General features: G+C 46.4%; 1 protein-coding gene across 8 annotated transcripts in view; it reads right to left on the reverse strand.

Annotated features, from left to right (window-relative positions):
• LMNTD1 (lamin tail domain containing 1) overlaps positions 1–19157 on the reverse strand; it is a 475792-nt gene that overhangs the window by 46287 nt on the left and 410348 nt on the right. The window contains exon 17 of one of the 8 annotated variants that reach the window (XR_004540206.1): positions 6123–6398. The exons of the other annotated variants lie outside the window; for them this stretch is intronic. The gene's annotated coding sequence lies outside the window, so the exon portion shown is untranslated. The remainder of the gene's footprint in view (positions 1–6122; positions 6399–19157) is intronic. 8 annotated transcript variants of the gene reach the window in all.

The raw sequence follows: 19157 nt of genomic DNA on the forward strand, positions 1-19157 counted from the left end.
ACAGCCAGCAAGAGCCTCAGGAGCCCAAGGATACCCAAGCACAGGAGCCAGGCAATGGGGATGGAGACCAGCTCCTTCTTGCCCCACCTCATGAGTTTGCCGATGTGGCTGGGAATATGGAGGACAGTGTGGGAGCACAGCCTGTCCATTGGAGGGCATCCAGTCGCCAGCATCAGCATCTACTTAGGCTGGCTCAAAGGCTACTGACCCACAATGTCAGCCTGCAAGAATATTGGCAGCAGAAGCTCCAGCTGCAGAGATGGGTCCAGGCACAGCAGGAGCAGACTGAGATAATGAGGCAGGCATTGGAGGACAAACGTCAGACCAATGACATCCTCAGACAGCATTAGGGCACAACTGAAGGCATTAGGGCACAGCTGGCATTGGCATTAGGTCACAGTTGGAAGGCGTTCAGTGTCAGCTCACAGCCATGAACTGTCGTCCCACCACAGGCCAGCCCCCTCATCAGGAGCCTGTATTACCCTCCAGCACTGGCTCAGTGGCAAGAGGACACAAAGCCACTGAAAAATACCACCACTCCAAGATATTGGGCCCTGTCCCATGCCTGCCTTCCTCCACTCCAGTCAAAGGGCCAGCATTTCAGCAGCAGGGGTATCAGGAAACTGATATCAGCAGCGACTCTGGCACAGATTCGGACACGATTGCTCCAGATGCTTTTGCTCAATCTAGAGAGGGAGTGGGAGGGCTCTCGGGCTGTGGACGACCAAGGGGGTCATGGAAGGGGAGGGGGAAGTAGGTAAGGGTCTTGTGTGGTTGGGGGGGTAGGGGGTGGTGTTGTTAAGGGGTGTGTATGTGGGGGTGGTGTACAACACATGCTATTTGTAAATAAAGGTGTTTTGTTTTACTGAAGCTGCCTATTGTCAGTGCTGTTTTCAGACTTCAGTTTATGTGGACTGAAGTTGCCTATTGTCAGTGCAGTTCACTGAAGCTCCATATTGTGACAGCAGTTTTCAGATTTCAGTTGGGGTTTCACTGAACCTATATATAGTTACTGGAGTTTTCAAGCTTCAGTTAAGTGGCACTGAAGTTCCATATTATCATCTGGCTTGGATAAGGTGTCCAGTTCATAGGAAGTGACTTTGGATGAGCCAGTTCCTGGTGCTCACCCCTTCCTGGAAGGCACCCAGGTTAGCTCTGTGGCATGAAGGGGGGGGGGGGAGGCTCCTCATCCTCTCCATCTGGCGGCTGCTGATAGTATTGCTATTGGGGATCTGGCAGTGGCTGGCTTTTCCAGAAAGCCAGATTGTGTAGCATATAGCACGCCATGAAAATCTGAGCCACCTTCTCAGGTTTGTAGAGCAACTGGCCCCCTGAACGATCAAGGCATAGAAACCTGTTCTTGAGCTGCCCAAAGGTCTGCTCTATGATGCACCTGGTAGCTTGGTGTCTCAGGTTATATTCCTCGGGTGGACAATTGGTATCATGAGCCACACTCGCTGGGGATACCCTGTCACCTATGGGGAGAGAGAAAAAGAGAAAGGGGTGATGGTGAGTAGCAGTGATTTGCAGGTGACTTGCTGGAGTGGCAGATTGGTGAAAGTTTGTAGGAAGAGAGTGTGGGGAGGGGGGATAGGGTTGCTGTGCTCACCTAGCAGCCAACCCCCATTGAATTCCCCTTGGGTGGCTCTCCTTTAGATGCCGGAATGCTGCTGGATGTAGGTATCATGGGCGCACACATCCAGGTTCTCCCCCTGCGCTTTGCACACCACCTCATATTCATCGATTGGTAGGCCTTGCAATTTCTATAACTGGCCTCATCTGCCCGAGGGGGTCTGAGGGCAACGTGGGTTCGGTCCACCAACCTGGTCACAGAGGGGAATTGTGCCACATTATAGTACTCCCCCATGCTGCCCTGTAGGGCCTAGGGGGTGATGGGGAGGGAGATGTAGTCTTGGGTGTGGGTCAGGAAGGCATGGAGGAATTGATTTAGGCAGTTTGATATGGCAGGCTGAGTCAGACCAGTGTTCGCAGCCAGGACTGACTGGAAGCTCCCAATTGCCAAAAATGTAAGGGCTGCTGTCACTTTAAGGTGAACAGGTATGGGATTATTCCTACAAGTGCGGGCCTATAGGAGTTGCACGCAGAGATCCTGGATGGTGGCCTTATCAAAACGGTATCATTCCAGACACTGCTGATCGGTCAGACTTAGAAAGGAGTAGCGAGGCCTGAATATTTTCTTGCTGTGGGGTCTCAGGTGCAGCCTTTTATCCTCTCTCTCCACTTCTTGCAGCATGATTTTGCTACAATCAGAGCACTGAAGTCTGCCATTGTCCAGAGGTGCAGGGCACTACCACCTACTAAACAAAGCAGAGCAAATTAGAATCTCCACACTCCCCAGGCAGCCACTCACCTGACTCCCTCCTCCTCCTCCCCAGAGGCAAATACAGGTGGAAAACTGATCACTTACTATTGTGCAGCTCTTGTCACAGGATACAAAGCCCAAAGTGAATGAGTAAGATGAAATGGAAGGAAGATAAAGAGCTGGAGATGCTGATAGGTGGGATAAGAAAGGGGCTGTTGCAGGGGGGTCTGTGAAATGTGGGGAGACAAACGGGTGTACAAAAGAAGTAGGGAGGGTCAAGTATAGATGGCCAGAGGGAGGAGGACACAAACACTGCCAAACTCTTTTCCATTACCTGTACAGACAGAAGTTCAGCTTTTGCTAGTAGCACATAATCGAGAACAGCTTAGACAAGTTCCAAGTAGGCCTAAGTGTATATAGCACTTAGAATGCACAGAGCAAACTGATTTGATTTGGGTTATCCTATTTGTACGTTTCTGCCATAAACCCACCCAAGGAACGCCTCCATTTAGTATGACTTATGTTGGATGTATTATGCCATTGAACGTAGTTTTGGTCGGCTTTTGATTATCGCTTCTTGGACGACTTGAGCGGTAAATCGTCCAAGTGCCGCTTTAGGCTGATTTGTGGACGTCTTTCTTTTTTGATTATAAGCCCTCAGAATTTAGGAAGTTGGTTGTTGGACTGAGAACTTTTCAGCACCCCTTCGTATGTATAAAAAACTTGAAAGTGAGAGTAACCTATTGGTAATAAAAAATGTATAGAAAATATTAATCTGAGATTAAGACAACTGGCTTAACCTGCACAGACAGGCAATTACAATCCTAAAAGGCAGTGGTACATCCTTGTAGGTTGGATAAAAGACATGGGGGAAAGGGAAGTAGATGTTGGGTTCCATATGCAAATTTTTACACGCATCTACCCAAAATAAACACGTTGCTACTGGTAGACCTGATAGGCCATTACTGCCTATATTTCCCATCATATGAACATAAGAATAGCCTTACTGGGTCAGACCAATAGTCTATCTAGCCCAGTATTCCATCTTCACGGTGGTCAATCCAGGCCACTAGTACCTGGCCAAAACCCAAATAGTAGCAATATTCCATGCTACTGATCCAGGGCAAGCAATGGCTTTCCCCATGTCTGTCTCAATAGCAGACTTAGGACTTTTCCTCCAAAGTCTTGCCCAAACCTTTTTTAAAACCAGCTACGATAACCGCTCTTACCACATTCTCTGGCAATGCATTCCAGAGCTTAACTATTCTCTGAGTGAAAAAATATTTCATCCTATTGGTTTTAAAAGTATCTCCCTGTAACTTAGTTTTTGTAATTTATATTATTAGTGAGAATTTGCGGAGCCAGTCAAAGAAGCCACTGAATGCTGAGCATGAGCGTCAAAGCATGCTACCGCTCATTGCTGGTCAGCGGCAAAAAAAACCAGGTGCGACCGGCCAGTTAGCTGCGGGACAGGAGCATGAAAGCTCATTCCTGTCCGCTGCACCTCTGGACCACCAGGCCAGAGGAGGTAGGAGGACGGGGCAGGGTGCAGAGAGAGAGAGGGAGGGAGTGTGCAGTCTGACAGGGAGGGAAGGGGGCTGGGTGTAGAGTCTGACGGGGTGGTGGTGGCTGGGTGCAGAGTCTGGTGAAGGGGGGGCTGGGTGCAGAGTCTGGAGGGGGTGGTGGTGGCTGATTGCAGAAAGGTTAGATGCTCAGGGGGTTGGGAAAGACAGATACTGCACATACTGGGAGAGGGTTGGGAAGGACAAATGCACAGGCTGGGGGGTTAGGAAAGGAGGAAAATTGAGATGCTGCACAGGTGGAGTAGTGAGAAGAGAGAGAAAGAAATGCTGCCAGTGGGGAGGGAAAAGGAACAGAGAATTGTTGGACATAGGTGTGTGGCGTGAGAAGGAAAGCGAGATGATGTATATGGGGAAAAGAAGAAAGAAGAAGAAATGTTGGACATGATAGTGGTGGAGAGGAGGGGGGGAGAAATGTAACACTGGGAGGGAGGAAAGATGTCAGACCACTAGAATGGGAAGGAGAGAGAGAGATGCCAGACCACAGATTGGAAGGGAAGGAGGGGAGAGAGAGATACCAGACCGCAGAAAGGAGGGAAGGAGAAAGAGATGCCAGACCATGGGAGAAGAGAGAAATTCCAGGCTATGGAAAGGAGAGGAGAAAGATGCCAGACCATATGAGAGGGGAAGGGGGAAGACAGATGTCTGACCATGGGAGAGGGATGAGATGGTGCATAGGGATGGAGGGGAAGGGGAGACAGAGGGAGGAGATGGTGCACAGCAATGGGTGCGACAGGGAAGAGATAAGAAGAAATGCTCCTTATGGATAGATGGGAATAGGGGAGAAGAAAGATGGAGGAGATGGTACACATGGATAGATGGGAAGGGAAGGCATGGAAAAATAGATTTTGAGAAGAAAGCAGAAAAATGGAAGTTGAATATTAAAAGTTAATGCTAAAGATGGATGTATAAATCAAAAACAAACTGACTATGGTGAAAAAAGTGAAAAAAGAGACCCCCCAGAACGTTTTTCAAAAGATAAGTGAAGTCTATCTAGCCTTCCAGTGATCTCTTTAAATGCAAAGAAGGCCATTCACCACCCCGTGGAGCAGTGAATAGCCTTGCCCCACAGTTAACTGAGGATCACGTGGTCTAGCAGCCTCCTTCCTCTGAATCGCGGTCCAGGCATCTCCCTCGCTCCCTCCTTCCCTTCCCCTTGCCTACTTTAATTTAAATCTTAACAAGCCACCCTTGAATTCACGTGCAGCTGCCAGAAAGTCCTCCTCTGGTGCAACTTCCTGTTTCCAGTTGCATCAGAGGAGGACTTTCCAGCAGCCGCACGCGACTTCAATGCTCCGGCAGGGATAGAGAGAGAGTCGAGAGGTTCGGGGTTTGGCTTCTGTGCTGGGCTTGATGGGCGACTAGTTTGGCCACTCTGGGAGCAGAAGCAGGGCAGTGAGCGCAGTTCACTGTGGAGCCAGCCCAGGGCTGGCCATGGCGCTACAGCTCCTGGATCACCGGGAGATGTCCGTCATGAAGAACGGCCTCTGGATGTATATCCACCCGCTCATCAAGCTCCTCTTTCTGCTCCATTGAAGCAGATGCAAATTCTTCAGCTTGACAGAATCTTCAGAGGACAACACAGTCATGATGGACGAGGAGGATGTTAAAGGAAAATGCATAATACATACATATTTTGGTAGGTTGACTTGGTGATTTGGTGGCAAGTGCTGTGTAGAGGATCTGGATTTGGTACCTAGTATCAGGCCTCTGCTTTGTGGATTGGCTGGGGCTGGGAAAGCCATAGAGGCAGCTCATATAGTGCTTTTAAGCTTGGGGACTTAGGCTTGTATGGATGCTGCAGGGACAGTAGTCACGGGGACGGGGTGGGGACAGTGGTCATGGGGATGGAGCGGGGACAGTGGTCACGGGGAAGGGGACAAATTTTTCTCCATGTCATTTTCTACCAGGGAGTTTGAATCAAGCTCATGCCCGGGTCTCCATGAGAACTAAAGACTTCTTTCAGACAGGCAGGCACCTCTGCAAATGACCAGGAGCTCAGAACCCGGGTTCCAGCAGTTTCCAGAAGCCTAAGTAAAACCATTAAGAAGCCCAGCAAGTTTTTGGGATTCCTGGAGGGTGGTCTTTGTTCTATGACCTCACTCCAGAGGGTATTTAGAATCTGGCTTTGGGTGGGAGATTTGTCTTTTGGAACATCTCTCCAACTGGCCACTGAAAGATCTAATTAAGAGGTTTAGCTTCTGTTAGTCAGAGCCTACCATCTGATCGCTGAAATTGGAGTCTGCAAATTAGAATTTATAATCTGGAGAGTACAGAAATTGAAGGATTGTACATAGTTGGATTTTGTCCTGGAAGTAACTGTTCAGCTGTTCAAGCGAAAGTGCCTTTGCTTAATTTTCTAAAGAGAAGTAAACGTTAGAGTCTTGGAGTACTGGTATGGACTTCCTTCATTTTGGAGTGAAAGGAGAGAGTGGATGGTCTGGTACTTTGCTTATTCTGGGATTCCGGCTTTATCAGTTGGTCCACCTCTGGTCCTAAAAACAAATAAAATACTTTGTGTGCCCTTCTGCCAGTATCTGGGTAACAGGGGGTTACATATTTATAACTAACCAGGCAAGTAGGACCACATAAAGAGTAGTCCTAACTACTTATTTATTTAATTCATTTTCTATCCCTTTGTCCCCAAAGAGGTCAGAATGGGTTACAGGTTAAACATACATAGTATACAGTTAATAGGGTACGATTTACACTGGATTTGCCATAATTTCAGTACAAATTTTTATCCTAACTAGACACATACTAGGAGTCTAATACTAATATACATAATATACAGTTTACTGGGTACAATTTACCCTAGCTATTCTTACAGTGCAAGTTTTCCAGTACAAATTTTATCCTAATTTGCACACAGTCAGTTTACAGGTTGGATTTGCATAAATTACAAGATTTTATAATACAAGTTTTCCTTATGTGACACATACTGGGTTCTGGTACCAATTTCATTGTAATCCATCGGTCAAGGGCCGGAGGGGGGTGGGGGTTTAGGTGAAGAGGTATGTTTGTATTGCTTTCCTAAAGTTGAGGAGTCCTTCAAGGGATCTGATCTGTGGTGGCAGTTGATTCCAGTGGCTCGATATGAAGTGGGAGTAGGAACGTCGTTTGGCGGTTTGCAATTGCAGGGCACAACCAGGGGGCGTTTTGAGGTATATTTCATCCTGGGAGCGGAGGGACCAGTTCGGCACCTTTGGAGGAAGCATAGCCATCACGTAGCCCGGTGCCATGTCATGCAACGATTTAAACGCTAGCATCAGGCCCTTGAAGACACAACGTTTGGCTATGGGCAGACAGTGAGCCGACGCTAAAGCCTGGAAGACAGGGTCATAGGCACGGAGGTTTTTTAGAAGCCTGATTGCCCAATTAGTTATTTGGGTACCTGCACTGAATTTATTGGCGATACCTGGATACCTTCCAGTGGCTACTAATGACCCAGATTTTTAGTGCTGGTAGTCAAATATGACTTAACATTGAATATTTAAGTCTAATTCAGCCCGTAGCAATCAGTGTTTTAGAAAAAAAAGATACAGCTCACTATAGGCTGAATATGGCTCCCTATTGATCACCGTATCACTTATAAAACATTACTGCTGACATTTAAAACAAGAAACACAGGACAGCCAGAATTTATCAACAAACTTCAGATCCCATATTTTTCACCATGCACCTTCCAATCCTCAGATCAAAATCTATCAGCTGTCCCATCAATACAAGGAGAAATTCCATTTTTTCGGTTGTTGCTCCCTCCCTTTGGAACTCAATGTCTAACTTCTTAAGAGAGACAACATCTATGGAGAAATTCAAATCCTTCCTTAAAACATTCATTTTTAAGGACGCATTCTAAGTTTGACTGTCCTTCTAAGGATTTTATAAACTTAATTTCAGCCCAATTAAGTTGGACTGCTACGTGTTACCCTACCCTTTTGTATTTTCCTGTGTTTCTCTTTTTTCTATATTCATATTGTAGTTCTCCCTTTTCCACTCATTTCAGTATGTCCTTTTGTCTTATTTGTCCATTGTTTTAACTGATGATGTTTCTTTGTTATAATTTGTCCCCTCCTTGATTTTATTGTATAACCACCTTGAAATTTTTGATAAGGCGGTATAACAAATTTTTAATAAACATGGAAAATTGGAATATTGCCTGGAAAAATCAATTTTGTAAGTTACCCTGTATATTGAATACTAGATACAATGTAGGATATGGTAAACAGCAACCAGCAAGATCAGGGCTTAATTAGAGAAAAAGGAAGTGGAATTCTGAAGTGAGGGGAAAGGGGGTGGAGTGTGGTGGGGATGGGGGTAAGAATAGAAGGGTTGGGAATATTTTATCAGACTTATCATTAAGCGGCAATACTCAATGCTGTTCTTGTCTCTTTGTGGCTCTAAAGGGGCTCTCGAGGGGCATGATCTGCCCCTCAGGGCACGCCCCTCCGTCCACACCCTGCGGCAGTGCGCCTGTGGCCACATGCCACAGGAGTGATCGCGTCTTATCTCCCGGGCTCAGGACCCAATGTTAAGTGGTGTCCTTCCAGTGCCTCCAGGAGAAAAGCAGGAAAAGTAATTGCAAGTAGGTAATATCAGAGCCCCAACTCCCCAACTCGCTGTGCTCTTGCCAGAACGCTTCCTCCAAAGACTACAGGAGTGATCGTGTCTTATCTACCCTATATATTGAATACTAGATGCAATGTAGGATATGGTAAACAACAACTAGCAAGATCAGGGCTTAATTAGCAGAGAAAAAGGAAGTGGAATTCTGGAGTGAGGGGAAAGGGGGTGGAGTGAGGTGGGGATGGGGGTAAGAAAAGAGGGGTTGGATTAGGGAGCAAAGTGACTCTTCTTTGAACTGCTCCAGGCACTGGCTTAGCGAGGGTGGGAGGTGCCTGGGGCGGTGGCACCCCCTCATCTTCTTCTCTGCTCCCCTGCCACCTGTGTGCCCCTTCCCTCCCCCATACCTGCTTCAAGTTTTCAAGTTTCAAGTTTTATTAGGATTTTATATACCGCCTATCAAGGTTATCTAAGCGGTTTTACAATCAGGTACTCAAGCATTTTCCCTATCTGTCCTGGTGGGCTCACAATCTATCTAACGTACCTGGGGCTATGGAGGATTAAGTGACTTGCCCAGGACCACAAGGAGCAGCGTGGGGTTTGAACCCACAACCCCAGGGTGCTGAGGCTGTAGATCCAACCACTGCGCCACACACTCCTCAACCACTGTGCCACACACTAGTTTCCTCAGTGCGAGCTTGTTGCCTACGCCAATGTTGGCTCTCCCTCCAACGTCCCTTCCTAGTCGCAGAACCCGGAAGTAACATCAGAGGGGAGCGCTGACGTTGGCGTGAGCAACAGCTTTAAGCCACTTCTCGCGCTGACTAGAGGTATGGGGGGAGTGAAGGCGGTAGGGGAGGTGTGGGAAGTAGCAGGGGGGGGCAGAGAGGAGGAGAGGTGCCGGCGTCCCCACCAAAACAGTGCCTGGGATGGTCCGCCCCTCCACCCCCCCCTTTACTATGCCACTAGTTCCAGTCATACCTCCTCCCCTACAGGATGCCTGAAAAGGATGGGTTGCAATAGAACAACACTGCTGCTTTGCAGTTTGAAAAGAACTGGTGGAACTGCATTCCAGGCTGTTCCCTCAGAAATTAAGCCTTGAATAGGATACCAGGCTGGGTGGCTGGGTCTGTTCAATGTTTGGAAGCAATATTGCAAAGGGAAGCGCAAATCTTTTTGAAGATAACATTAATGGATATCTTTACTAAGCTGCAGTAGGTTTTTGGACGTAGCGCATGTTAACAACCAAAGTTAAGGCATGTTAAATACAAAACTATCCCAGAATTTTGGGTAAGCAGCTGTGTAGTCAACATGGAACAATGGTCACCTATCCCTGAGCATCTCAAGGGTCACTTCAAATGCGGTCGATGCACCATATGTCCTTATGCCCTGGAAACATCTCAAATTAATCACCCTCATTTATCTAAGTATCACATCTTACAACATCACACGGATTGTGACACTCAGGGGGTTGTTTATATGATTATTTGACCTTGTAGGCTGTTATATATTGGACACACCACCAGGAGCATCAGAGTACGCATCACAGAACATCTGAGTAAAATCCGGAGGGGTGACATGGGGGCTCCGTTAATCCAGCATTGGCATACAGTTTCTCACCAACTTAAGGATCTTCAGTTTGTAGTATTGGAAATGGCAAATTTAAGGAGAGGAGGTAATACACAAGCCTGGTTGTGGAAAAAAGAACAAAGTTGGATTTTCCATTGGAAGACAGTGACCCCTACAGGGTTAAACCGAGAAGTTGAATGGTGGGCGTTTCTACATTGATGATAGACAGCTCGGCACATCTTAAGTACCGGGTGTACAGCTGAGCACTGACGTCACAGGAAATGAGATGTTTCTTTGAATTAGGTACCCTGCCGACAGCGTAGAGAGTTTTGTCTTTTATACTTTTTCACTTTGAACTTTGTAAACTTTTTCCTCTTTTCTTTTGTCAGGAAGGATTTATAATTGAAGTTCACACGCAGCACAGCGGGTTCTCTGAGGAAGCCATCGGGCAAAACGCGTCAGAACCTTGCTGGATCATCGCTACATGGACATTTAAATTAAGTTTTTGGTTTCACTATTTTTGGAGTTTCAAGTTGTTTGGACATTTAATTTATGGACATTTAACTTTTGTATTGCATATCACTACATTCACTATGAAGTATTTATAATCACCTTTCTACCACAAAAGTTGGTGCAATGATAGATTCAGTGAAAGACTCTATAGGGGCTTGTCCCCCGTTTTGAGAATTTCCATTCCATTCTTGGATTCTGAGCACCATCTTGGTTTAAAAGGTATTAAAAGTCTTTTTTTGTTCCTTTTTGTTTTTTGTTGATATTTTGTTCACCTATTTTAGTGACATGGAAAGGAGATTTCTCTTTCAGACAGGATAAGGGGACAGATTTTGACTGTAAAAGTCAAAAATCATTAAAGTTAGGAGCAGAGCTCAATCTTTCTGTTTTTGTTTAAGTCATTTTTATGGGCAATGCAATCCACAGGAACAAAAACAAAAAAAAAAGTACAACAGAATCGGAAACACAACGCACAAACAGCTGCCTGCGCAGAGGCACATAAGTAGAAGAACAGAGACCAAGAAAACTGCAGTTATGAGTGAGACCTGAGCCCTCTAGAATTGAATCTTTCTGCTTAAAACAAACATAAGAACATAAGAAGTTGCCTCCACTGGGATCAGACCAGAGGTCCATCGCGCCCAGCGGTCCGCACCCGCGGCGGCCCATCAGGTCCATGACCTGTCAAGTGTTCCCTGCCCTAAAAAACCTATCCTTACTTCTATCCGTATCCCTCAATCCCCTTTTCCTTCAGGAATTTATCCAAACCTTCTTTGAATCCCTGTAGTGTCTTCTGCCCCACCACAACCTCCGGGAGTGCGTTCCATGTGTCCACCACTCTTTGGGTGAAGAAGAACTTCCTGGCATTGGTTCTAAACCTATCCCCTTTCAGTTTCTCCGAGTGCCCCCTTATACTTGTTGTTCCCCACAGTCTGAAGAATCTGTCCCTGTCTACCTTATCTATGCCTTTCAGGATCTTGAAAGTTTGTATCATGTCTCCTCTAAGTCTCCTCTTTTCCAGGGAGAACAGCCCCAGCTGTTTTAGCCTGTCGGCATACGAAAGGTTTTCCATACCTCTTACCATTTTCGTCGCTCTTCTCTGGACCCCCTCAAGCAATGCTATGTCCTTCTTGAGGTACGGCGACCAATACTGGACACAGTACTCCAGATGCGGGCGCACCATTGCACGGTACAGTGGCATGATGACTTCCTTTGTCCTGGTCGTGATACCCTTCTTGATGATACCCAGCATTCTGTTTGCTTTCTTTGAGGCTGTCGCGCATTGTGATGATGCTTTCATTGTTGTATCCACCAGCACACCCAGGTCTCTTTCAAGGGTACTTACATCTAGCAATGTTCCCCCTATTGTATAGCTGAACATCGGGTTCTTTTTCCCAACATGCATGACCTTGCATTTCTCTATATTAAAACGCATCTGCCATTTTTTGGCCCACTCTTCCAGCTTCGTTAGGTCCCTTTGCAGGTTTTCACAGTCTTCCGTGGTTCTAACCCTGCTGCAGAGTTTGGTGTCATCTGCAAATTTGATAACCTCATATTTCGTCCCTGTCTCCAGATCGTTTATAAATATATTGAACAGGAGCGGTCCCAACACCGACCCCTGCGGAACTCCGCTTGTGACCCGTTGCCAGTCTGAGTATTTGCCCTAGAGAATGACACGGTGACGGTTTACCCGCGGCCACCGCATTTAAGCCGCGGGTCACCGCCGAAAACGGGGAAGAAAACTAGCAGTCGCTGCGGTGACGGGGACAAGGCCATTCACCGACCGCGGAAACGGTGAACAGGTTTGTCCCCGCGGGCCAATGTACCCCCCTTCTAGGAACCGCTATTTACCGCCCGACGCCCGATTCACCCCCCCAGCAGGACCGCTCGCACCCCCACCCCGAACGACCGCTCGCACGCGCTCCCACCCGCACCCGCGATCGGAGCAAGAGGGAGCCCAAGCCCTCTTGCCCGGCCGACTCCCCGACGTCCGATACATCCCCCCCCCCGGCAGGACCACTCGCACCCCCACCCCGAAGGACCGCCGACTTCCCGACAATATCGGGCCAGAAGGGAGCCCAAACCCTCCTGGCCACGGCGACCCCCTAACCCCACCCCGCACTACATTATGGGCAGGAGGGATCCCAGGCCCTCCTGCCCTCGACGCAAACCCCCCTCCCCCCCCAACGACCGCCCCCCCCCCAAGAACCTCCGACCGCCCCCCCCAGCCGACCCGCGACCCCCCTGGCGACCCCCACGACCCCCCCACCCCCCTTCCCCGTACCTTTGGTAGTTGGCCGGACAGACGGGAGCCAAACCCGCCTGTCCGGCAGGCAGCCAACGAAGGAAAACCCTCTGTTTTCTGCCCGCCAATCAGTGTTTAATCCATCGATATACATCCCCTTCCACTCCGTGGTTCCACAGCTTCTTAAGCAGCCGTTCGTGGGGGACCTTGTCGAAAGCTTTTTGGAAGTCGAGGTAAATTATGTCTACGGGTTCCCCTTTGTCTATCTGGCTGTTTATTCCCTCAAAGAAATGTAGTAAGTTTGTGAGGCAAGACCTTCCCTTGCAGAAGCCATGTTGGCTCTCCCTCAGCTGCCCATTTTTTTCCATGTGCTCGCAGATTATGTCCTTAATAAGTGCTTCCATCATCTTACCCGGAACCGAAGTCAAGCTCACCGGCCTGTAGTTTCCCGGGTCTCCTCTTGATCCTTTCTTAAAGATAGGCGTGACATTTGCTATTTTCCAGTCCTCCAGGATCTCCCCAGTTTTCAATGATAGATTACATATTTGCCGGAGTGTTTCCGCTATTTCCTTTCTCAGTTCTTTTAGTACCCTTGGGTGGATTCCATCCAGGCCCGGTGATTTGTCGCTTTTTAATCTATCTATATGTCGTAGGACGTCCTCATGGCTTACTTCTATTCGCTCCAGCTTTTCATCTAGATCCCCACTTATAATCTCCTCAGGTTCTGGTACATTGGATGTGTCCTCGCTCGTGAAGACCGACGAGAAAAACTTGTTTAACCTGTCTGCTACCTCTTTTTCCTCTCTTACCATTCCCTTTCTGTTTCCATCATCCAACGGTCCCACTTCCTCCCTTGCCGGTTGCCTCCCCTTCACGTACCTAAAGAACGGTTTGAAGTTTCTCGCCTCCCCAGCCAGCTTCTCTTCGTATTCTCTTTTTGCTTCCCTAACCACTCGGTGGCACTCTTTCTGGTGTTTTTTGTGTTCCTTCCGGTTTTCCTCAGTTTGGTCCTTTTTCCATTTTCTGAATGATGATTTCTTGTCGCTTATCGCCTTCTTTACTTCCTTTGTTATCCACACCTTGTTTTTTGTTTGATTCTATTTGCGCCCTTTCCTAAACCTGGGGATATACATGTTTTGTGCTTTTTGCACCGTGTTCTTGAGTAGGGACCAGGCTTTCTCTATGGTCTCCATCTTCCGTGAGCTGTTTCTGAGTTTATGTCTCACCATTTTCCTCATAGCTTCGTAGTTCCCTTTTCTGAAGTTGAGTGCCGTCGCTGTGGTTCTCTTCACTTTTGATGTTCCCATTTCTAGTTTGTACTGGATCATGTTGTGATCACTGTTTCCTAGTGGCCCTACTACTACCACCTCCTTTGCAGGTCCCCCTAGACCGTTGAGGATTAGGTCAAGAGTGGTATCTCCTCGTGTCGGTTCCTGGACCAGCTGCTCCAAGAAGCAATCCCTCACAGCCTTCAGGAACTTTGTTTCCCTCGCGCTGCTGGAGTGTCCAATGCTCCAGTCTATCCCAGGGTGGTTGAAGTCTCCCATAACCGTCACCCTTCCGCTTTTGCATTCCTGCCTCAATTCTGCTTCTAGGTCATTGTCACTTGTTTCTGGCTGTCCAGGTGGGCGATAATAAAGTCCCAATTTTGTGTCGGCTCCCTTTCTTCCTGGTAACTTAACCCATAGCGATTCCAAACCTTCTGCCCTTGTTGCCGTTTCCATCCTGGTCGAGTGAATGGAGTCCTTTATGTATAGCGCTATTCCTCCTCCCTTCTTACATGTCCTGTCTTTCCTATAGAGTTTATAACCTGGTAGTAGTACGTCCCATTTGTTGTCCTCAGACCACCATGTTTCTGTGATTCCAATTATGTCTAGGTCCTCTTTGTTGGCCATGACTTCCTTCTGTCTTTGCCAAAAGGAGCAGAAAGCAGTATTTCTAACCAGTGATGTAGTAAGGGTGAGTGGCATGTGGGGCTGTGGCGCGCCTCCCCTCCCCCCCCCACATGCCCCCTTCCCTTTTTAACTTCTCCAGCCTGAGCAGCATGCCCGTATTGGCGTTGGCTCGCCCTTTGATATCACTTCCTAGGCATTAGAGAGCGCGCTGATGCCTACGCGGACAGCAACCTCACACCAGGGAAGTAAAAAAAAAAAAAGATATGGGGGAAGGCAAGGGCCATACGTGCGTGGCAAGGAGAGGAGGAGGTGCCATTAGGAAGACTGTGCCCGGGGTGGACTGTTCCCACCTCTTCGCACCCTGCTGACTTCACCATTGCTTCTGACCTGAATTAGGTGTTAAAGTTCTGTGAGGAAAGTAGAGCAGTTGTAAAGGTCACAGGGTAATCTGATTACTGTATTAGCTTCAAAGGGCCTGCATCACTCCCCTAAAAATCAAACCCATATATAGAGAGGAAAAGTCCAAGGTAGCATTCTTTCTGAGAGAAGAGGATAAGAGGACAATTCTCTGGGTAAGTATTGTCACAGGGAAGCCCCAGTGAAGGCAAAGGAACACTCGCAGTGCCAGGGAACTGATGTCAAGCTCAGGGAGTTGCCCTGGGTGCCAATATATAACAGACCTAATGTCCCACCTGGAACACTGCAAGTAAAGAAAATTCCTTTGCTAAACAGTTCACAAAAGGAGTCAGAAACTCCTCAAGCCTGTTTATCTTTTCTCAGAAGGCAAGTTAAGAAAAAGGTAGCAGGACTACAGATTGCAGCAGTGCAGGGACAAATAAAACCCAAAACCCGGATTGGAGTAGCTTCAGTCACTACAAAGCCTAGAACAGGTTTAAACCAGCCTAGCAAGCCCCAGTATGCAGAAGCAGCTAGAATTGGAACTCACCTGCACTCAAGCTTAATTACTCAAGATCAGGTAGAGAAAAGGGTGGAGCTCACAACAGCAAGCAACCACACACTTGGAGAGTAACTGAAAGAAGGGAGGAAGTCAAAGCCAAAGGCAAGGAAACCACAGGTTCCATGGTCCCATCAGGACCAGGTAGGAGCCCATGAGTGGGAGGTTTCTGGGGACATTTTGTTTACTGATGGGAGTGCTATTGAGATGGAAGACAATTTGAGCTACTGTGAAATGGAAATTTTGCAATTTCTCCAGACCAGGATCAGAAGGAAATGTATTAGTACCTGCTGCAAAGAATGGCTGTTTAAAACCAATGTTTTTGTGTTTAAACCATATCTTACAAAGCTATACAAACCAGGGCTTTACAATGAATATTTTATTTTCCTTTTGGTGGTGGAGTAAGCCAGTCAGGCTGGAAGCAAGCCTGATGGCAAGCCATTTTGAATAAGGACTAGGCAAAACTGTTACTTTTTCCAGCAATTTATTTAGGTTGTAAAGAAAGACTCAGAGGCATAAGCCAGTATTTTTGTGGAAACTGGACAAGCATTGCTAAGTTCAACTGAGCTATTATAGAAAGATGTTTATTGCCTGAGTTTGAAGGTTCTAAACCCTGATGGTTTGTGTTTTTAGACACATGCTTATGTGTTAGATTGAATAAAAACTTGTTTTGGTTGTTCATAGAAGTTTTTGACTATTTTCGAACCTTTTCTGCAGTTACTTTAAACTACCTAAATATCTTGCCTTCACTCGGCCAAGGTTGGTGTGACCTGAGTTTTGTCCATGGGTATGTTCAGTTCGACCACGCCCGGTCACAGTATTTTGCTCAGAGCTTTGATAATTTTGGAGAGAAAAGTTAAATTGTATGTTCCTTTATTTAGACAGTTTAGATCTAGGTTCATTTACATAGACAGTTTAGATTTTAAAATAGCAAACTTTACTTAGCTAGATTTCATAGTATAAAAGCCTTTTATAGTTTACAGGTTTAAACTTGAACTTTCTGCTAGAGATAGTCTCTGGCAGGCATAACAGGGTCTATTAGTTTTCATTCACATCCACTCCTAACTCATTTCTTTATTTATAATCTTAATTTATAGTTAATCATTCTAATTAGGACAAAAGGAGAACTGTTTATTACATATTCTTATTATATATCTATACTTGCTCAGAATCAAACACTAAAGCAGAGAACTGGATAGAGGATATGCGCTAGATGTGGTATATTTAGATTTTAGCAAAGCCTTTGACAGTATTCCACACAGACGTCTAATAAATAAACTGAGTGTCCTCAGGATGGGTCCCAAAGTGACGGACTGGGTCAGGAACTGGTTGAGTGGAAGGCGACAGAGGGTAATGATCAATGGAGATCACTCTGAGGAAAGGAATGTTACCAGTGGTGTGCCTCAAGGTTCTGTTCTTGGGCCTGTTCTTTATAACATTTTTATAAATGATATTGAGGAAGGGTTGTCGGGTAAGATTTGCCTCTTTGCGGATGATACCAAAATCTGCAATAAAGTAGGCATACCAGATGGTGAGAATAACATGAAGAAAGACCTGGTGAAGCTTGAAGAATGGTCTGAAATTTGGCAGCTAAAATTTAATAACAATCTAATCTAATATATTATATTAAGTTGTTTATCTGTCACTGCAATTTCTTTTTTTGTTAGCTAAAATTTAATGCCAAGAAATGCAAGGTCATGCATTTGGGCTGCAAAAACCAGAGGGAACATTACAGTTTAGGGGGTGAAGAACTTATGTGCATGACAGAAGAGTGGGACTTGGGTGTGATTGTATGTGATAATCTTAAGGTGGCCAAACAGGTTGAAAAGGTGACAGCGAAGCTAGAAAGATGCTAGGTTGCATAGGAAAAGGTATGGCCAGTAGGAAAAAAGGAGGTATTGATGCCTCTGTATAAGACTCTGATGAGACCTCATTTACAATATTGTGTACAATTCTGGAGGCCGCACCTTCAAAAAGGTATAAAAAGGATGGAGTCGGTCCAGAGGAAGGCTACTAAAATGGTGTGAGGTCTTCGTGATAAGGTGTATGGGGACAGACTTAAAGATCTCAATCTGTATACTTTGGAGGAAAGGTGGGAGAGGAGAGATATGATAGAGTCGTTTAAATACCTACATAATATAAATGTGCATGAGTCAAGTCTCTTTCATTTGAAAGGAAACTCTGCAATGAGAGAGCATAGGATGAAGTTAAGAGGTGATAGGCCAAAGCACTCCCAAAAGTCCCAGAGACCACCCAAGATGACAATTTACTCAAGATGGAAACCTTGAACAGTATCAAACTGATCTCTCACAACAACCTCAAAACCATAATCAACTGTGTACACCCCGCAACCTCAATCCTGGACCAATGTCCCTCTACTACACTCCTGGATACAAATGAGGTATTCCTGGAATCCATCCTACCCCTAATAAACGAGTCCCTTACAACAGGTGTAGTTCCACAGAGCTGGAAATCTGCCTTGGTAAAACCACTCCTGAAAAAACCAACCATGGACCCAGACAACCCAAGCAGCTTCAGACCTGTCTCAAACCTCCCATTCATCTCAAAAATATTGGAAAAGACAGTACTCGCGCAACTGCAAGACTTCATGGAGACAAATGTCACCCTCTCCCACTTCCAATCAGGCTTCAGGAAACACCACAGCACAGAAACAGTGATTTTGGACATCTTAGATGACTGCTGGAAAATCCTAGATGATGGAAATGATGCATTGCTGGTACTATTAGACCTCAGTGCTGCCTTCAACGCCATCAATCACTCTTTCCTCTTGTCCAGGCTAAAGTCTATCGGAATTCGTGACAATGCACTTCGGTAGCTCTCTTCATTCCTGAATGACAGATAGCAAAGAATTCTACTAGGAAAATTCTTATCTGAACTTAAACCACTCCATTATGGAATGCCTCAGGGAGCCTTACAATCACCTCTCCTCATCAACCTCTATGTCAAACTAGTACTGGTCATAGCGGAAAAACACCGAATCAGAATCCACTCTACATCCCCCTAGGCCGACACTGAGACACACAAATCTAATTTCCAGTCTTGTTTATCTGAAATAAAGACCTGGATGACCGGTTACAGTTAAATGAATCCAAGATAGAACTTCTCTGGATCCACAAAGATCTTTGCGTATACCCCCGTCTGTCCTTTTCCTGGGGCACAAACACCCTTATACCCAAGGATAATGTCCGCAGCCTAGGAGTATCCAAACTAGTATCATCCTTCTTCTACTACCTCCGCCAGCTAAAAACCATACGTGCAACCCGAATTTGCCCAACTACTCTACACTTTCGTACTAACCTGCGTAGACTATTGCAACACACTACCTAAACTCTCTTCCCACCTCCTACCACCACTCTCTTCCACCTGCCTACCAAAACTCTCTTCCCACCTCCAAAAGGTACAAAATGCTGAAATCTGCCTTCTGAAAAACCTAGGCATCCGCGACCACATTACCCCTACATTAGCTTCCATGCAGTGGCTGCCCATTCAAAAATGCTGT

This window comes from Geotrypetes seraphini, chromosome 7, assembly GCF_902459505.1.
Source record: "Geotrypetes seraphini chromosome 7, aGeoSer1.1, whole genome shotgun sequence".
Taxonomy (NCBI): Eukaryota; Metazoa; Chordata; class Amphibia; order Gymnophiona; family Dermophiidae; genus Geotrypetes; species Geotrypetes seraphini.